Consider the following 15,166-nt stretch of genomic DNA (forward strand, 5'->3'; position numbering starts at 1 on the left):
CCTCAGAGCTTGCTAGGGAAAACCATTCCATCATGGCCAGCGCTCCCAGCTCTTCCTCCCGTCCCCACATCCCAGAAAAAGGCGATTGGGAGAGATGTTCCGTATCTCACGGTCAGTTGGTGAAGCTGCAAACACAGGGATTCCTTCCCCATGCGGATCTATTCCCCGTTCGAGCAGGATTGAATTCCTTCGACGGTAGGGCTCAGGCTGATAATTTCCCCAACCCATCCTAGGGGGAGCGAGTGTGCTTCGTCCCCTACTTGCTAAGAGGCGCCGGATTTCCAATCCATCCGTTTCTCCGAGGGCTTCTGGAATATTATGGCCTTCAACTGCACAACCTCACTCCTGCCTCCATCCTACACATCGCAGGCTACGTCGCTCTTTGCGAGCTATTCCTGGGTTGCGAGGCCCATTTTGATTTGTGGAGGAAGCTATTCTGCCTCGTCCCTCGCAACCAAGATGGATCAATATTTGAAGTGGGCGGAGCCGAAGTATGGCGCATCGCCGGGACCAGATACCTGTTCAGCATGCCGAAGAAGGCATCTGAATAGTGGCCTTCCGAATGGTTCTATATCGAGGACGTCACCCTTCCTGACCCAGTTCGAATGGGTCTTCCCGAATTTACAAGGGTTCCGTTGAAGAAACGCCACAGATGGCGCCCTCGGAGCCTCGAGGAGGAAGATAGTATGGAAGTCCGTCAACTGATGAGCAAGATAAAGATGCTTGCCCAGTCCGGATTATCAATAGTCGAAGTAATGGCGACTTCTATAGTGTGAGAGGTTCAGCCACTACAATACAGAGGGCTTCCTATGTGGCACTACAATGGGGAAGATGACGCCTCCCGTTGCGGGCGAAAAGGTCTGGACACCCCCGCCGCTTTGGCCAAGATATTGGCCGAACTATTCAAAGGGGAGGAAGAGGAATTCCTTCGCATTAAGCGCCGGGATGGATTTTCCATGTACAACCCTCCTAGCTGGGTGCTACCTCTTGAGCACTGCGTTGGTTTTCCCTTGAAGAGGAAAGGGTGATGCAGCAAAGTAGCGTAAGTATTTCCCTCGGTTTTTGAGAACCAAGGTATCAATCCAGTAGGAGGCTACGCGCGAGTCCCTCGCACCTACACAAACAAATAAATCCTCGCAACCAACGCGATAAGGGGTTGTCAATCCCTACATGGTCACTTACGAGAGTGAGATCTGATAGATATGATAGGACAATATTTTTGGTATTTTTATGATAAATATGCAAAGTAAAATAAAAGCAAAGTAAAAAGCAACGGAAATAACTAAGTGTTGGAAGATTAATATGATGGAAGATAGACCCGGGGGCCATAGGTTTCACTAGTGGCTTCTCTCAAGAGCATAAGTATTTTACGGTGGGTGCACAAATTACTGTTGAGCAATTGACGGAATTGAGCATAGTTATGAGAATATCTAGGTATGATCATGTATATAGGCATCACGTCCGAGACAAGTAGACCGACTCCTGCCTGCATCTACTACTATTACTCCACACATCGACCGCTATCCAGCATGCATCTAGAGTATTAAGTTCATAAGAACAGAGTAACGCCTTAAGCAAGATGACATGATGTAGAGGGATAAATTCATGCAATATGATAAAAAAACCATCTTGTTATCCTCGATGGCAACAATACAATACGTGCCTTGTTGCCCCTACTGTCATTGGGAAAGGACACCGAAGATTGAACCCAAAGCTAAGCACTTCTCCCATTGCAAGAAAGATCAATCTAGTAGGCCAAACCAAACTGATAATTCGAAGAGACTTGCAAAGATAACCAATCATACATAAAAGAATTCAGAAGATTCAAATATTGTTCATAGATAAAGTTGATCATAAACCCACAATTCATCGGTCTCAACAAACACACCGCAAAAGAAGATTACATCGAATAGATCTCCACAAGAGAGGGGGAGAACATTGTATTAAGATCCAAAAAGAGAGAGGAAGCCATCTAGCTAATAACTATGGACCCGAAGGTCTGAGGTAAACTACTCACACTTCATCGGAGAGGCTATGGTGTTGATGTAGAAGCCCTCCGTGATCGATGCCCCCTCCAGCGGAGCTCCGGAACAGGCCCCAAGATGGGATCTCGTGGGTACAGAAGGTTGCGGCGGTGGAATTAGGTTTTTTGGCTCCGTATCTGATCGTTTGGGGGTACGTAGGTATATATAGGAGGAAGGAGTACATCGGTGGAGCAACATGGGGCCCACGAGGGTGGAGGGCGCGCCTGGGGGGGGGGGTAGGCGCGCCCCCCTACCTCGTGGCTTCCTGATTGATTTCTTGACGTAGGGTCCAAGTCCTCTGGATCACGTTCGTTCCGAAAATCACGTTCCCGAAGGTTTCATTCCGTTTGGACTCCGTTTGATATTCTTTTTCTGCGAAACTCTGAAATAGGCAAAAAACAGCAATTCTGGGCTGGGCCTCCAGTTAATAGGTTAGTCACAAAAATAATATAAAAGTGAATAATAAAGCCCAATAATGTCCAAAACAGAAGATAATATAGCATGGAGTAATCAAAAATTATAGATACGTTGGAGACGTATCACTTGGTGAGTTCCAATCTCATTATTCCATTCAATCTACTCCCTGAGTCACTTTTAATGAACATTACTCCGTCCATTCGTAACAGGAATGGAGAAAAATCACCCAGGGGCTATACTGCCCCGCCCCACAACCAGAGAATCATCTTTCAACTTTGCTTTCTCAAGGAACGCATTAAAATTCAACCGAACAACGGCATGGGCCATCTATCTACAACAAGATAGACATGCAAAATACTATCAGGTACTAAGTTCATGATAAATTAAAGTTTAGTTAATCAAGTTATTAAAGAACTCCCACTTAGATAGACATCCCTCTAATCCTCTAAGTGATCACGTGATCCATATCAACTAAACCATGTCCGATCATCACGTGAGATGGAGTAGTTTCAATGGTGAACATCACTATGTTGATCATATCTACTATATGATTCACGCTCGACCTTTCGGTCTCAGTGTTTCGAGGCCATATCTGCATATGCTAGGCTCGTCAAGTTTAACCTGAGTATTCCGCGTGTGCAACTGTTTTGCACCCGTTGTATTTGAATGTAGAGCCTATCACACCCGATCATCACGTGGTGTCTCAGCACGAAGAACTTTCGCAATGGTGCATACTCAGGGAGAACACTTATACCTTGAAATTTAGTGAAAGATCGTCTTATAATGCTACCGTCGATCTAAGAAAAATAAGATGCATAAAAGATAAACATCACATGCAATCAATATAAGTGACATGATATGGCCATCATCATCTTGTGCTTGTGATCTCCATCTCTGAAGCACCGTCATGATCACCATCGTCACCGGCGCGACACCTTGATCTCCATCGTAGCATCATTGTCGTCTCGCCAACTATTGCTTCTACGACTATCGCTGCCGCTTAGTGATAAAGTAAAGCATTACAGGGCGATTGCATTGCATACAATAAAGCGACAACCATATGGCTCCTGCCAGTTGCCGATAACTCGGTTACAAAACATGATCATATCATACAATAAAATATAGCATCATGTCTTGACCATATCACATCACAACATGCCCAGCAAAAACAAGTTAGACATTCTCTACTTTGTTGTTGCAAGTTTTACATGGCTGCTACGGGCTGAGCAAGAACCGTTCTTACCTACGCATCAAAACCACAACGATAGTTCGTCAAGTTAGTGCTGTTTTAACCTTCTCAAGGACCGGGCGTAGCCACACTCGGTTCAACTAAAGTTGGAGAAACTGACACCCGCCAGCCACCTGTGTGCAAAGCACGTCCGTAGAACCAGTCTTGCGTAAGCGTAAGCGTAATGTCGGTCCAGGCCGCTTCATCCAACAATACCGCCGAACCAAAGTATAACATGCTGGTAAGCAGTATGACTTGTATCGCCCACAACTCACTTGTGTTCTACTCGTGCATAAACATCTACGCATAAAACCAGGCTCTGATGCCACTGTTGGGGAACGTACTAATTTCAAAAAAATTCCTACGCACACACAGGATGATGGTGATGCATAGCAACGAGAGGGGGGAGTGTGTCCACGTACCCTCGTAGAACGAAAGCGGAAGCGTTAGCACAACGCGGTTGATGTAGTCGTATGTCTTCACGATCCGACCGATCCAAGTACCGAACGCACGACACCTCCGAGTTCAGCACACGTTTAGCTCGATGATGTCCCGCGAACTCCGATCCAGCAGAGCTTCACGGGAGAGTTCCGTCAGCACGACGGCATGATGACGGTGATGATGTTGCTACCGACGCAGGGCTTCGCCTAAGCACCGCTACGATATGACCGAGGTGGAATATGGTGGAGGGGGCACCGCACAAGGCTGGGAGAGATCAACAGAGCAACTTGTGTGTCTCCAAGGGGTGCCCCCCTCCCTGTATATAAAGGAGTGGAGGAGGGGGAGGGGGCCGGCCTCCCTAGGCGCGCCCCATGAGGAGTCCTACTCCCACCGGGAGTAGGACTCCCCCCTTCCAAGTGGGAGTAGGAGAGAGAGGGGGAAAGGAAAGGGGGGTGCCGCCCCCCTTCCTTGTCCAATTCGGACTGGGGGGAAGGGGCCGCGCGGCTGCCCTTGGCCGCCCCTCCTCTTCTCCACTAGGGCCCAATAGGCCCATTAGTCTCCCAAGGGGGGTTCCGGTAACCCCCCGGTACTCCGGTATATGTCCGAAACTCCCCGAAACCATTCCGGTGTCCAAACATAGTTGTCCAATATATCGATATTTACATCTCGACCATTTCGAGACTCCTCGTCATGTCCGTGATCACATCCGGGACTCCGAACTACCTTCAGTACATCAAAACACGAAAACTCATAATACAATCGTCATCGAAACTTTAAGCGTGCGGACCCTACGGGTTCGAGAACTATGTAGACATGACCGAGACATGTCTCTAGTCAATAACCAATAGCGGAACCTGGATGCTCATATTGGCTCCTACATATTCTACGAAGATCTTTATCGGTCAAACCGCATAACAACATACTTTGTTCCCTTTGTCATCGGTGTGTTACTTGCCCGAGACTCGATCGTCGGTATCTCAATACCTACTTCAATCTCGTTACCGGCAAGTCTCTTTACTCGTTCCATAATACATCATCCCGCAACTAACTCATTAGTTACAATGCTTGCAAGGCTTATAGTGATGTGTATTACCGAGTGGGCCCAGAGACACCTCTCCGACAATCGGAGTGACAAATCCTAATCTCGAAATACGCCAACCCAACAAGTACCTTCAAAGACACCTGTAGAGCACCTTTATAATCACCCAGTTACGTTGTGACGTTTGGTTGCACACAAAGTGTTCCTTCGTGTAGCGACCAGACCTCAAACAGTCTAGTCTCTGTGCATCAGTGTCATCCCTGGATCGGTAATGCTGACACGCACAGTACTTGAAGGATTTATAACAGAGTAGCAATCAACACACTTATTACATCGAATAGTCTCAAGAGAGAACTTATTACAATAAATATGGCTTAAGGCCATCTAATAACGATAACAGCGGAAGGCTTGGAAGATAAAGTGAGTCCATCAACTCCAACGGCATCACTGAGTATAAGACCACGACCTAAGGCTCCTTACTCGTCGTCTGAAAAGTCTGCAACATGATATGTTGCAGCCCGAAAACGGGTCAGCACATGGAATATGCTGGCAAAGTAACACATAGAGAGTAATGAACAGAATAATGCTATCACTACATGCATATTTGGCTGGTGGAAAGCTCTATGGTTACAGTTTTGCGAAAAGCCAATTTTTCCCTACTGCAAAGGAATATATTTTTATTTAACTACAAAGTTGGTTGAAAAATATTGAGAAGGTAAACCCCCTCTCAATCCCAATTAAAAGTAATCATTAACAACCCAACAAAATTAGTTAAGTATAAGATGATGAGATTCACATGATAATCCAAGAACTAGATACTCAAGATGTCCATAACCGGGGACACGGCTAACCATGATTAGATTGTACACTCTGCAGAGGTTTGTGCACTTTTCCCCACAAGACTCGATCTCCTCCGTTGGATTTCTCGCACTACATGGTGTTTGAGAAACGGATGACCGAGACACAGTCTTTCAGAAGCGTTAGCACCTTACGATGGGTAGACAGTTACACCTACTTTCCCCTACATCTGCTAGTCTACCACTGTAAGAGTTCACACGACTTAATCAACTATGCTAGAGCCCATAATAGCATGTGGCTGCACACGGAAGTTTCTAGCATGAATAATCTCATGATCCCTTTGAGCCTGGGTGGCGGTCCATAAAAAAACAGGCAATCACTGGAATACCCAGGTGCCTCAATCCACCCAGATGTGTGTTTAAGTTGCCACCTTAAGTAAACCATTAGTTAACAATCTCACATCTGTCATGGATACACTCACCCAATCCACGTCTACTAGCATAGCATAGCAATAAGCAAACGTAGAAGTAACTCCCAAAGGTTGATAATAAAACAGGTAATAGGTACTACCTCATCTACTTCCCGATACCCACAATTTAATTAGATCCTAATCATGCAATTGTTTAAGGATTGATCTAATGCAATAAAACTGGGTATGAAAAGAGGTATGATCAAAGTGTTACTTACCTTGCTGATGATCCGTGAAACCTAGAGATTCGAAGTAGCACGCTGCGCACTCCGGGTACTCTATCGCAAACAAACAAGCATACAATAAGCACTCATCTAATGCATAGGTAAAACTCAAATAAAAGATATAACCAGAAAGTTCAACTTAAGAACTCCAGTTTGCAAAAAGAATCAAATCAAACGAAGCAACGAAAGTCAAACGGCGAAAGAAACAATCTTCGTTTACTAATCCGGACCTAAGTCAAATTTTACAGTAGCAAAAACTTGTTTGAGTTGGTTAAACGGAAAGAGGGTTTCGAGACGAAACTCTAGGCGCTTGAATCGCCTGATTCCATTAAACGAGCGAAAAGTTATACTAGAACGAAAAACAGATCGGAAATCGCGATCAGAAATAATCACGAAAAATCCGAGAAAAAGAAAACGGACGAATAGGCTAACGAACGAACGTTCGCTCTCTGCAGAAAAAAAACGAAAACCGTTCATTAAAACGAACGTACGAACGAGTGTGAGCTAAATAAACTAAACCGAAAAAAACAGATCTAGGTTTTAAAAAACGAACGAAAAACCGGACGGAAAACCGAACGGTTTTCTCGAGGAAAACCGCCGGCGGCGGGGCGGTGGTCAACCTCGGCGGGGCAACGGGCGGCTCCGGCGGGGCAGCGGGGTCGGCGGCGGGACGGCGGGCGGCGGCGACTCGGGCGACGGCGGCGGCACGCGACGGCGGCGGCGGCGGATCGGGCTAGGGTTAGGGTTTTCGGCGGCGGGGTGACTTCGGATGACGGGGACTCGGGGCCGCGCCTTATAAAGGCCTGGCTGGGCGGAGTCCTGGACGAATACGGCCCAAGGTCGGTTCGTGTTTTTTTTAATAATTTCGTGCAGAAAAACAAATAAAAGAAATACTAAACGGACTCCAAAAATCCCGAAATAAATTTTCCCCGACTTCTAAAATCAAGCCGGACAAGATGAACATTTATTTGGGCCTAAATGCAATTTTGAAAAACGCGTATTTTTCCTATTTCAAATAATATCAAATAAAATCAAATATTTGTTTTTAATATTTTTCCTCCAATATTTCATTATTTGTGGAGAAGTTATTTTATCCCCTCTCATCTATTTTGATATGAAATATTTTCGGAGAGAAAATAATTAAAACAAATTATCCTATTTTCAAAATTTGAGAAAACCCAAAATATGAAAATAACGAAATCCCCAACTCTCTTCGTGGGTCCTCGAGTTGCGTAGAATTTCTAGGATCGCAAAACAAAATGCAATAAAATATGTTATGCATGATGATCTAATGTATAACATTCCAAATTGAAAATTTGGGATGTTACAAACCTACCCCCCTTAAGATGAATCTCGCCCTCGAGATTCGGGTTGGCTAGAAAATAGGTGAGAGTGGTCCTTCCGTAGATCTTCCTCTCGCTCCCAGGTGGCTTCATCCTCAGTATGGTGACTCCACCGAACTTTGCAAAACTTGATAACCTTGCTGCGGGTGACTCGGCTGGCATATTCGAGAATCTTAACTGGTTTCTCCTCGTAGGTCAAATTACTATCCAACTGAATCGCTTCCAGGGGCACTGTATCTTTCAGTGGTATCTTAGCCATCTCCGCGTGGCACTTCTTCAACTGGGATATGTGGAACACATCGTGAACTCCCGACAATCCTTCGGGCAATTCCAACTTGTAAGCAACTTCTCCCATACGCTCCAAAACTTTGTATGGTCCTACAAAATGTGGCGCTAACTTTCCCTTAACTCCAAAGCGCTTCACTCCTCGAAGTGGTGATACTCGAAGATAAACTCTGTCTCCGACTTCGTAAACTGTCTCCTTGCGTTTAGAATCCGCATAACTCTTCTGCCTGGACTGGGCTACCTTGAGCCTATCGCGAATCAACTTCACCTTCTGTTCAGACTCTTTAATAAAATCTGGTCCAAACAACTGACAGTCTCCAACTTCGTCCCACAACAACGGTGTCCTGCACCTCCTTCCGTACAGAGCTTCGAAAGGGGCATCTTCAAACTGGATTGGTAGCTATTGTTGTAAGTAAACTCTGCATATGGCAAATTTTCGTCCCAACTGGATCCATAATCTAGCGCACAAGCTCTCAGCATGTCCTCCAAAATCTGATTGACTCTCTCGGTCTGTCCGTCTGTCTATGGATGAAAGGTTGTACTGAACTCTAGCCTGGTACCCAAAGTTTCGTGCAACTGATTCCAAAACTTTGAAGTAAACTGGGTTCCTCTATCTGATACAATGGTCCTCGGAACTCCATGCAGACATACGATCCTGGTCATGTATATCTTTGCCAACTTAGCACTGGTATAAGTGGTCTTTACTGGGATGAAATGAGCTACCTTCGTCAAACGATCGACTACAACCCATATCGAGTCATAGCCTAAACGAGTCCTAGGCAATCCCGTGATAAAATCCATGCCTAGCTTATCCCACTTCCATTCGGGTATCGGCAATGGTTGTAGCAATCCTGCTGGCTTCTGATGCTCTGCCTTTACTATTTGACATACGTCACAAACTGCTACATACTCCGCAATATCCTTCTTCATTCCGGTCCACCAGAAACTGTCCTTCAAATCCAGATACATCTTGGTATTTCCTGGGTGAATCGAATATGGTGAATCATGGGCCTCTTGCAAAATCAACTTCCTAATCTCCGGATCATTGGGCACATAAGCGCGGTCCTCAAACCATAAGGTATCGTGCTCATCCTCACGAAATCCCTTGTCTTTTCCTTTACTCAACCTTTCCTTTATCTCAGCAATCTCCTTGTCTGTCTTCTGAGCTTCTCTGATCTTATCCATCAAAGTAGACTGAATCTCCAATGCTGCTACATAGCCTCTCGGAACTATTTCCAAACATAGTTCGCGAAGATCCTCTGCTAACTCCTTGGGTAACTCTCCAGTCATGAGTGTGTTGACATGGCTCTTGCGGCTCAACGCATCAGCTACTACGTTAGCCTTCCCTGGGTGGTAATGCAATCTCATATCATAATCCTTAATGAGCTCCAACCATCTCCTTTGCCTGAGATTCAACTCCTTCTGCGTGAAAATGTACTTCAAACTCTTGTGATCCGTGTACACCTCACAATGGTTTCCGATGAGAAAATGTCTCCATGTCTTCAACGCATGCACTACGGCTGCTAACTCCAAATCATGTGTAGCGTAATTTATCTCATGGGGCTTAAGCTGTCGTGAGGCATATGAAACAACTCTTCCTTCCTGCATAAGCACTGCTCCAAGTCCTCGACGAGAAGCATCGCAGTAAACTTCATAATCCTTGCGCTGATCTGGCAGAATCAGCACTGGTGATGTAACCAAACGTTTCTTCAACTCCTGAAAACTAGCCTCACATTCCTCGGTCCAATTGAATTTGGTGTCTTTCTTCAACAACTCTGTCATAGGCTTTGCAATCTTCGAGAAATTCTCAATGAATCTCCGGTAGTATCCTGCGAGTCCAAGAAAACTCCGGATTTCTCCAACTGTTGTGGGTGCTTCCCAATTTGTCATAGTGTTAACCTTGGTGGGATCAACTACTATTCCTTCTCCGGAAATAACATGTCCAAGGAATCCAACTTCCTTTAACCAAAACTCGCACTTGCTGAACTTGGCATATAACTGATGTTCTCTGAGCTTCTCAAGTACCAAACGCAAATGCTCCTTATGCTCTTCTTCATTCTTCGAATAGACCAGAATATCATCAATGAACACTACGACGAACTTATCCAAAAACTCCATAAACACTTTGTTCATCATGTTCATAAAATAGGCAGGTGCGTTAGTCAGACCGAATGACATAACGGTGTACTCATATAGCCCATACCTTGTGGTAAAAGCTGTCTTGGGTATATCCTGCTCTCGAATCTTCAACTGGTGGTATCCTGATCGCAAATCAATCTTGGAAAATACTTTAGCTCCTTGTAGTCGGTCAAACAAATCATTGATCATCGGCAGTGGGTACTTGTTCTTGATGGTTACTTCATTCAAACCACGATAATCAACAACCATCCTTAACGATCCATCTTTCTTCTCCACTAGAAGTACTTGTGATCCCCAAGGTGACGAACTTGGGCGAATATATCCTTTATCCAGTAACTCCTTAATTTGCTTCTTAATTTCTTCCAAATCCTTAGCGGGCATCCTGTACGGTCTCTTAGATATGGGCCCAGTGCCTGGCAAAAGCTCAATCAAACACTCGATGTCTCTATCCGGTGGCATGCCTGGCAACTCCTCTGGAAATACGTCAGGGAAATCCTTCACCACTGGCACTTCCTCCTGTACAACTCCTGATAAGGAATTCACTTGAGTCCTCTTTGGCACATGCCGGGATACATACTTAATCCTTCTTCCTTCTAGGGTAGTAAGCAGGATCGTCTTACTGGCGCAATCGATGTTTCCTCCATACATCGATAGCCAATCCATTCCCAAAATCACATCCAAACCTTGCGACTCCAAAACTATTAGGTCTGAGGGGAAAACATGCCTACCTATGGCCAATGGCATCTGATGGGTTTTTTAGAAAAGATGAGAAAATAGAATAGAATGAGGTCTAGAGGGAAAACACTACCCATATGCACATGTGACAAACACAATCATATCACTCCAATCAATTCAAACAAGGCATACAATCGATCTAACTATCGTTACAAAGTGCTTGGACTACACTATATACATGGTGGAATACTACTACTAATTTGGTGGTCTACTAGAAAATTTGCTCAGTCGAAGACTCCATGATATCTGCTCCGGCTTCATCCTCCCAATCATCCTTACTAGGGTCCGAGTCGGTGTCGTCGATGATGATGTAGTTCTCCGGGCAAGTAGAATCATCATCTTCTCCTCCTGGTGCTGGGTCTCCCATGAATACTCCTAGCTTCTGTGTCAGGTCGCCGTTCTTCCTCACTAGTGCGAGGATTTCCTCCATATAATCCTCGCGTGTAGCCTTGAGTTCTTCTTCCAGTTCCATGATCCTAGTCTTTGCCTTCTTCAGATCTATCATGTCTGCGCACATCTGGTTTTCCTGGCGACGAATGTGCTGGTTTAACTCCTGACTGAAAGCTGCAATAGATCTATCCTTCCTGGTGCTGATCATCTCCCATTGCTCATCTCGGCGCCCACAAATCTGGTAGATAGTATCCTTGAGATCATTGTGGTACACTTCTCCAATGCGTCCCATGGTAATGTGAGCTGCCATACTCTTTCCTAGACTCCAGGTTGGTGCATCAAAGGAAAACTCTATGGGTTCAGCGACTGGTGTGAACGTCCTTCCAGGAACTTGAACTTGAATCACCCAACACTCCTCTTCTGGTAGTGTGGCGTTGTAGGTCCCGGTGAAGCTTGGTATTCCGATGTTCAGGTACCTAGTAACTTCCTTCAAGTGTCGTCCAAAAGGTGTATCCTCATCCGGTTGCGCGAACTTGTTCCTTGCATCCGCCGTCCTAAAAGAGTGGAAGAAAGGAGAGGAGTCAGAAATGAGAAGAGAGTAGTGATCTAGGGCTTTAGCTTAGTGTTCGTGTCCTACAGTCAGCGTGTGCTCTGATACCATCTTTGTAGCGACCAGACCTCAAACGGTCTAGTCTCTGTGCATCAGTGTCATCCCTGGATCGGTAATGCTGACACGCACAGTACTTGAAGGATTTATAATAGAGTAGCAATCACACACTTATTACATCGAATAGTCTCAAGAGAGAACTTATTACAATAAATATGGCTTAAGGCCATCTAATAATGATAACAGCGGAAGGCTTGGAAGATAAAGTGAGTCCATCAACTCCAACGGCATCACTGAGTATAAGACCATGACCTAAGGCTCCTTACTCATCGTCTGAAAAGTCTGCAACATGATACGTTGCAGCCCGAAAACGGGTCAGCACATGGAATATGCTGACAAAGTAACACATAGAGAGTAATGAACAGAATAATGCTATCACTACATGCATATTTGGTTGGTGGAAAGCTCTATGGTTACAGTTTTGTGAAAAGCCAATTTTTCCCTACTGCAAAGGAATGTATATTTATTTAACTACAAAGTTGGTTGAAAAATATTGAGAAGGTAAACCCCCTCTCAATCCCAATTAAAAGTAATCATTAACAACCCAACAAAATTAGTTAAGTATAAGATGATGAGATTCACATGATAATCCAAGAACTAGATACTCAAGATGTCCATAACCGGGGACACGGCGAACCATGATTAGATTGTATACTCTGCAGAGGTTTGTGCACTTTTCCCCACAAGACTCGATCTCCTCCGTTGGATTTCTTGCACTACATGGTGTTTGATAAACGGATGACCGAGACACCGTCTTTCAGAAGCGTTAGCACCTTACGATGGGTAGACAGTTACACCTACTTTCCCCTACATCTGCTAGTCTGCCACTGTAAGAGTTCACACGACTTAATCAACTATGCTAGAGCCCATAATAGCATGTGGCTGCACACGGAAGTTTCTAGCATGAATAATCTCATGATCCCTTTGAGCCTGGGTGGCGGTCCATAAAAAAAACAGGCAATCACTGGAATACCCAGGTGCCTCAATCCACCCAGATGTGTGTTTAAGTTGCCACCTTAAGTAAACCATTAATTGACAATCTCACATCTGTCATGGATACACTCACCCAATCCACGTCTACTAGCATAGCATAGCAATAAGCAAACGTAGAAGTAACTCCCAAAGGTTGATAATAAAACAGGTAATAGGTACTACCTCATCTACTTCCCGATACCCACAATTTAATTAGATCCTAATCATGCAATTGTTTGAGGATTGATCTAATGCAATAAAACTGGGTATGAAAAGAGGTATGATCAAAGTGTTACTTGCCTTGCTGATGATCCGTGAAACCTAAAGATTCGAAGTAGCACGTTGCGCCCTCCGGGTACTCTATCGCAAACAAACAAGCATACAATAAGCACTCATCTAATGCATAGGTAAAACTCAAATAAAACATCTAACCAGAAAGTTCAACTTAAGAACTCCGGTTTGCAAAAAGAATCAAATCAAAAGAAGCAACGAAAGTCAAACGGCGAAAGAAACAATCTTCGTTTACTAATCTGGACCTAAGTCAAATTTTACAGTAGCAAAAACTTGTTTGAGTTGGTTAAACGGAAAGAGGGTTTCGAGACGAAACTCTAGGCGCTTGAATCGCCTGATTTCGTTAAACGAGCGAAAAGTTATACTAGAACAAAAAACAGATCGGAAATCGCGATCAGAAATAATCGCGGAAAATCCGAGAAAAAAAATGGACGAACAGGCTAACGAACGAACGTTCGCTGTCTGCGAAAAAAATGAAAACCGTTCGTTAAAACGAACGTACGAACGAGTGTTCGCTAAGTAAACTAAACCGGAAAAAAACAGATCTAGGTTTTAAAAAAACGAACGAAAAACCGGACGGAAAACCGAACGGTTTTCTCGAGGAAAACCGCCGGCGGCGGGGCGGTGGTCAACCTCGGTGGGGTGACGGGCGGCTCCGGCGGGGCGGCGGGGTCAGCAGCGGCAGGGTCGGCGGCGGGGCTCCGGCGGCGGGCGGCGGCGGCGGCACGCGACGGCGGCAGCGGCGGATCGGGCTAGGGTTATGGTTTTCGGCGGCGGGGGCAACTTGGGCTGACGGGCACTCGGGGGCGCGCCTTATAAAGGCCTGGCCGGGCGGAGTCCTTGCCGAATACGGCCCAAGGTCGGTTCTCGTTTTTTTCAATAATTCCGTGCAGAAAAACAAATAAAAGAAATAGTTAACGGACTCCAAAAATCCCGAAATAAATTTTCCGCGACTTCTAAAATCAAGCCGGACAAGATGAACATTTACTTGGGCCTAAATGCAATTTTGAAATAACGCGTATTTTTCCTAATTCAAATAATAATCAAATAAAATCAAATATTTGTTTTTAATATTTTCCCTCCAATATTTCATTATTTGTGGAGAAGTCATTTTATCCCCTCTCATATATTTTGATATGAAATATTTTTGAAGAGAAAAATAATTAAAACAGATGATCCTATTTTCAAAATTTGAGGAAACCCAAAATATGAAAATAACGAAATCCCCAACTCTCTCTGTGGGTCCTCGAGTTGCATAGAATTTCTAGGATCGCAAAACAAAATGCAATAAAATATGTTATGCATGATGATCTAATGTATAACATTCCAAATTGAAAATTTGGGATGTTACACTCCGGTAAACGGGAGTTGCATAATCTCATAGTCATAGGAACATGTATAAGTCATGAAGAAAGCAATAGCAACATACTAAATGATCAAGTGCTAAGCTAATGGGGTGGGTCAAGTCAATCACATCATTCTCCTAATGATGTGATCCCGTTAATCAAATGACAACTCATGTCTATGGCTAGGAAACTCAACCATCTTTGATTAACGAGCTAGTCAAGTAGAGGCATACTAGTGACATTATGTTTGTCTATGTATTCACACATGTATTATGTTTCCGGTTAATACAATTCTAGCATGAATAATAAACATTTATCATGATATGAGGAAATAAATAATAACTTTATTATTGCCTCT

Source organism: Triticum aestivum, chromosome 6D (assembly GCF_018294505.1).
Source record: "Triticum aestivum cultivar Chinese Spring chromosome 6D, IWGSC CS RefSeq v2.1, whole genome shotgun sequence".
Taxonomy (NCBI): Eukaryota; Viridiplantae; Streptophyta; class Magnoliopsida; order Poales; family Poaceae; genus Triticum; species Triticum aestivum.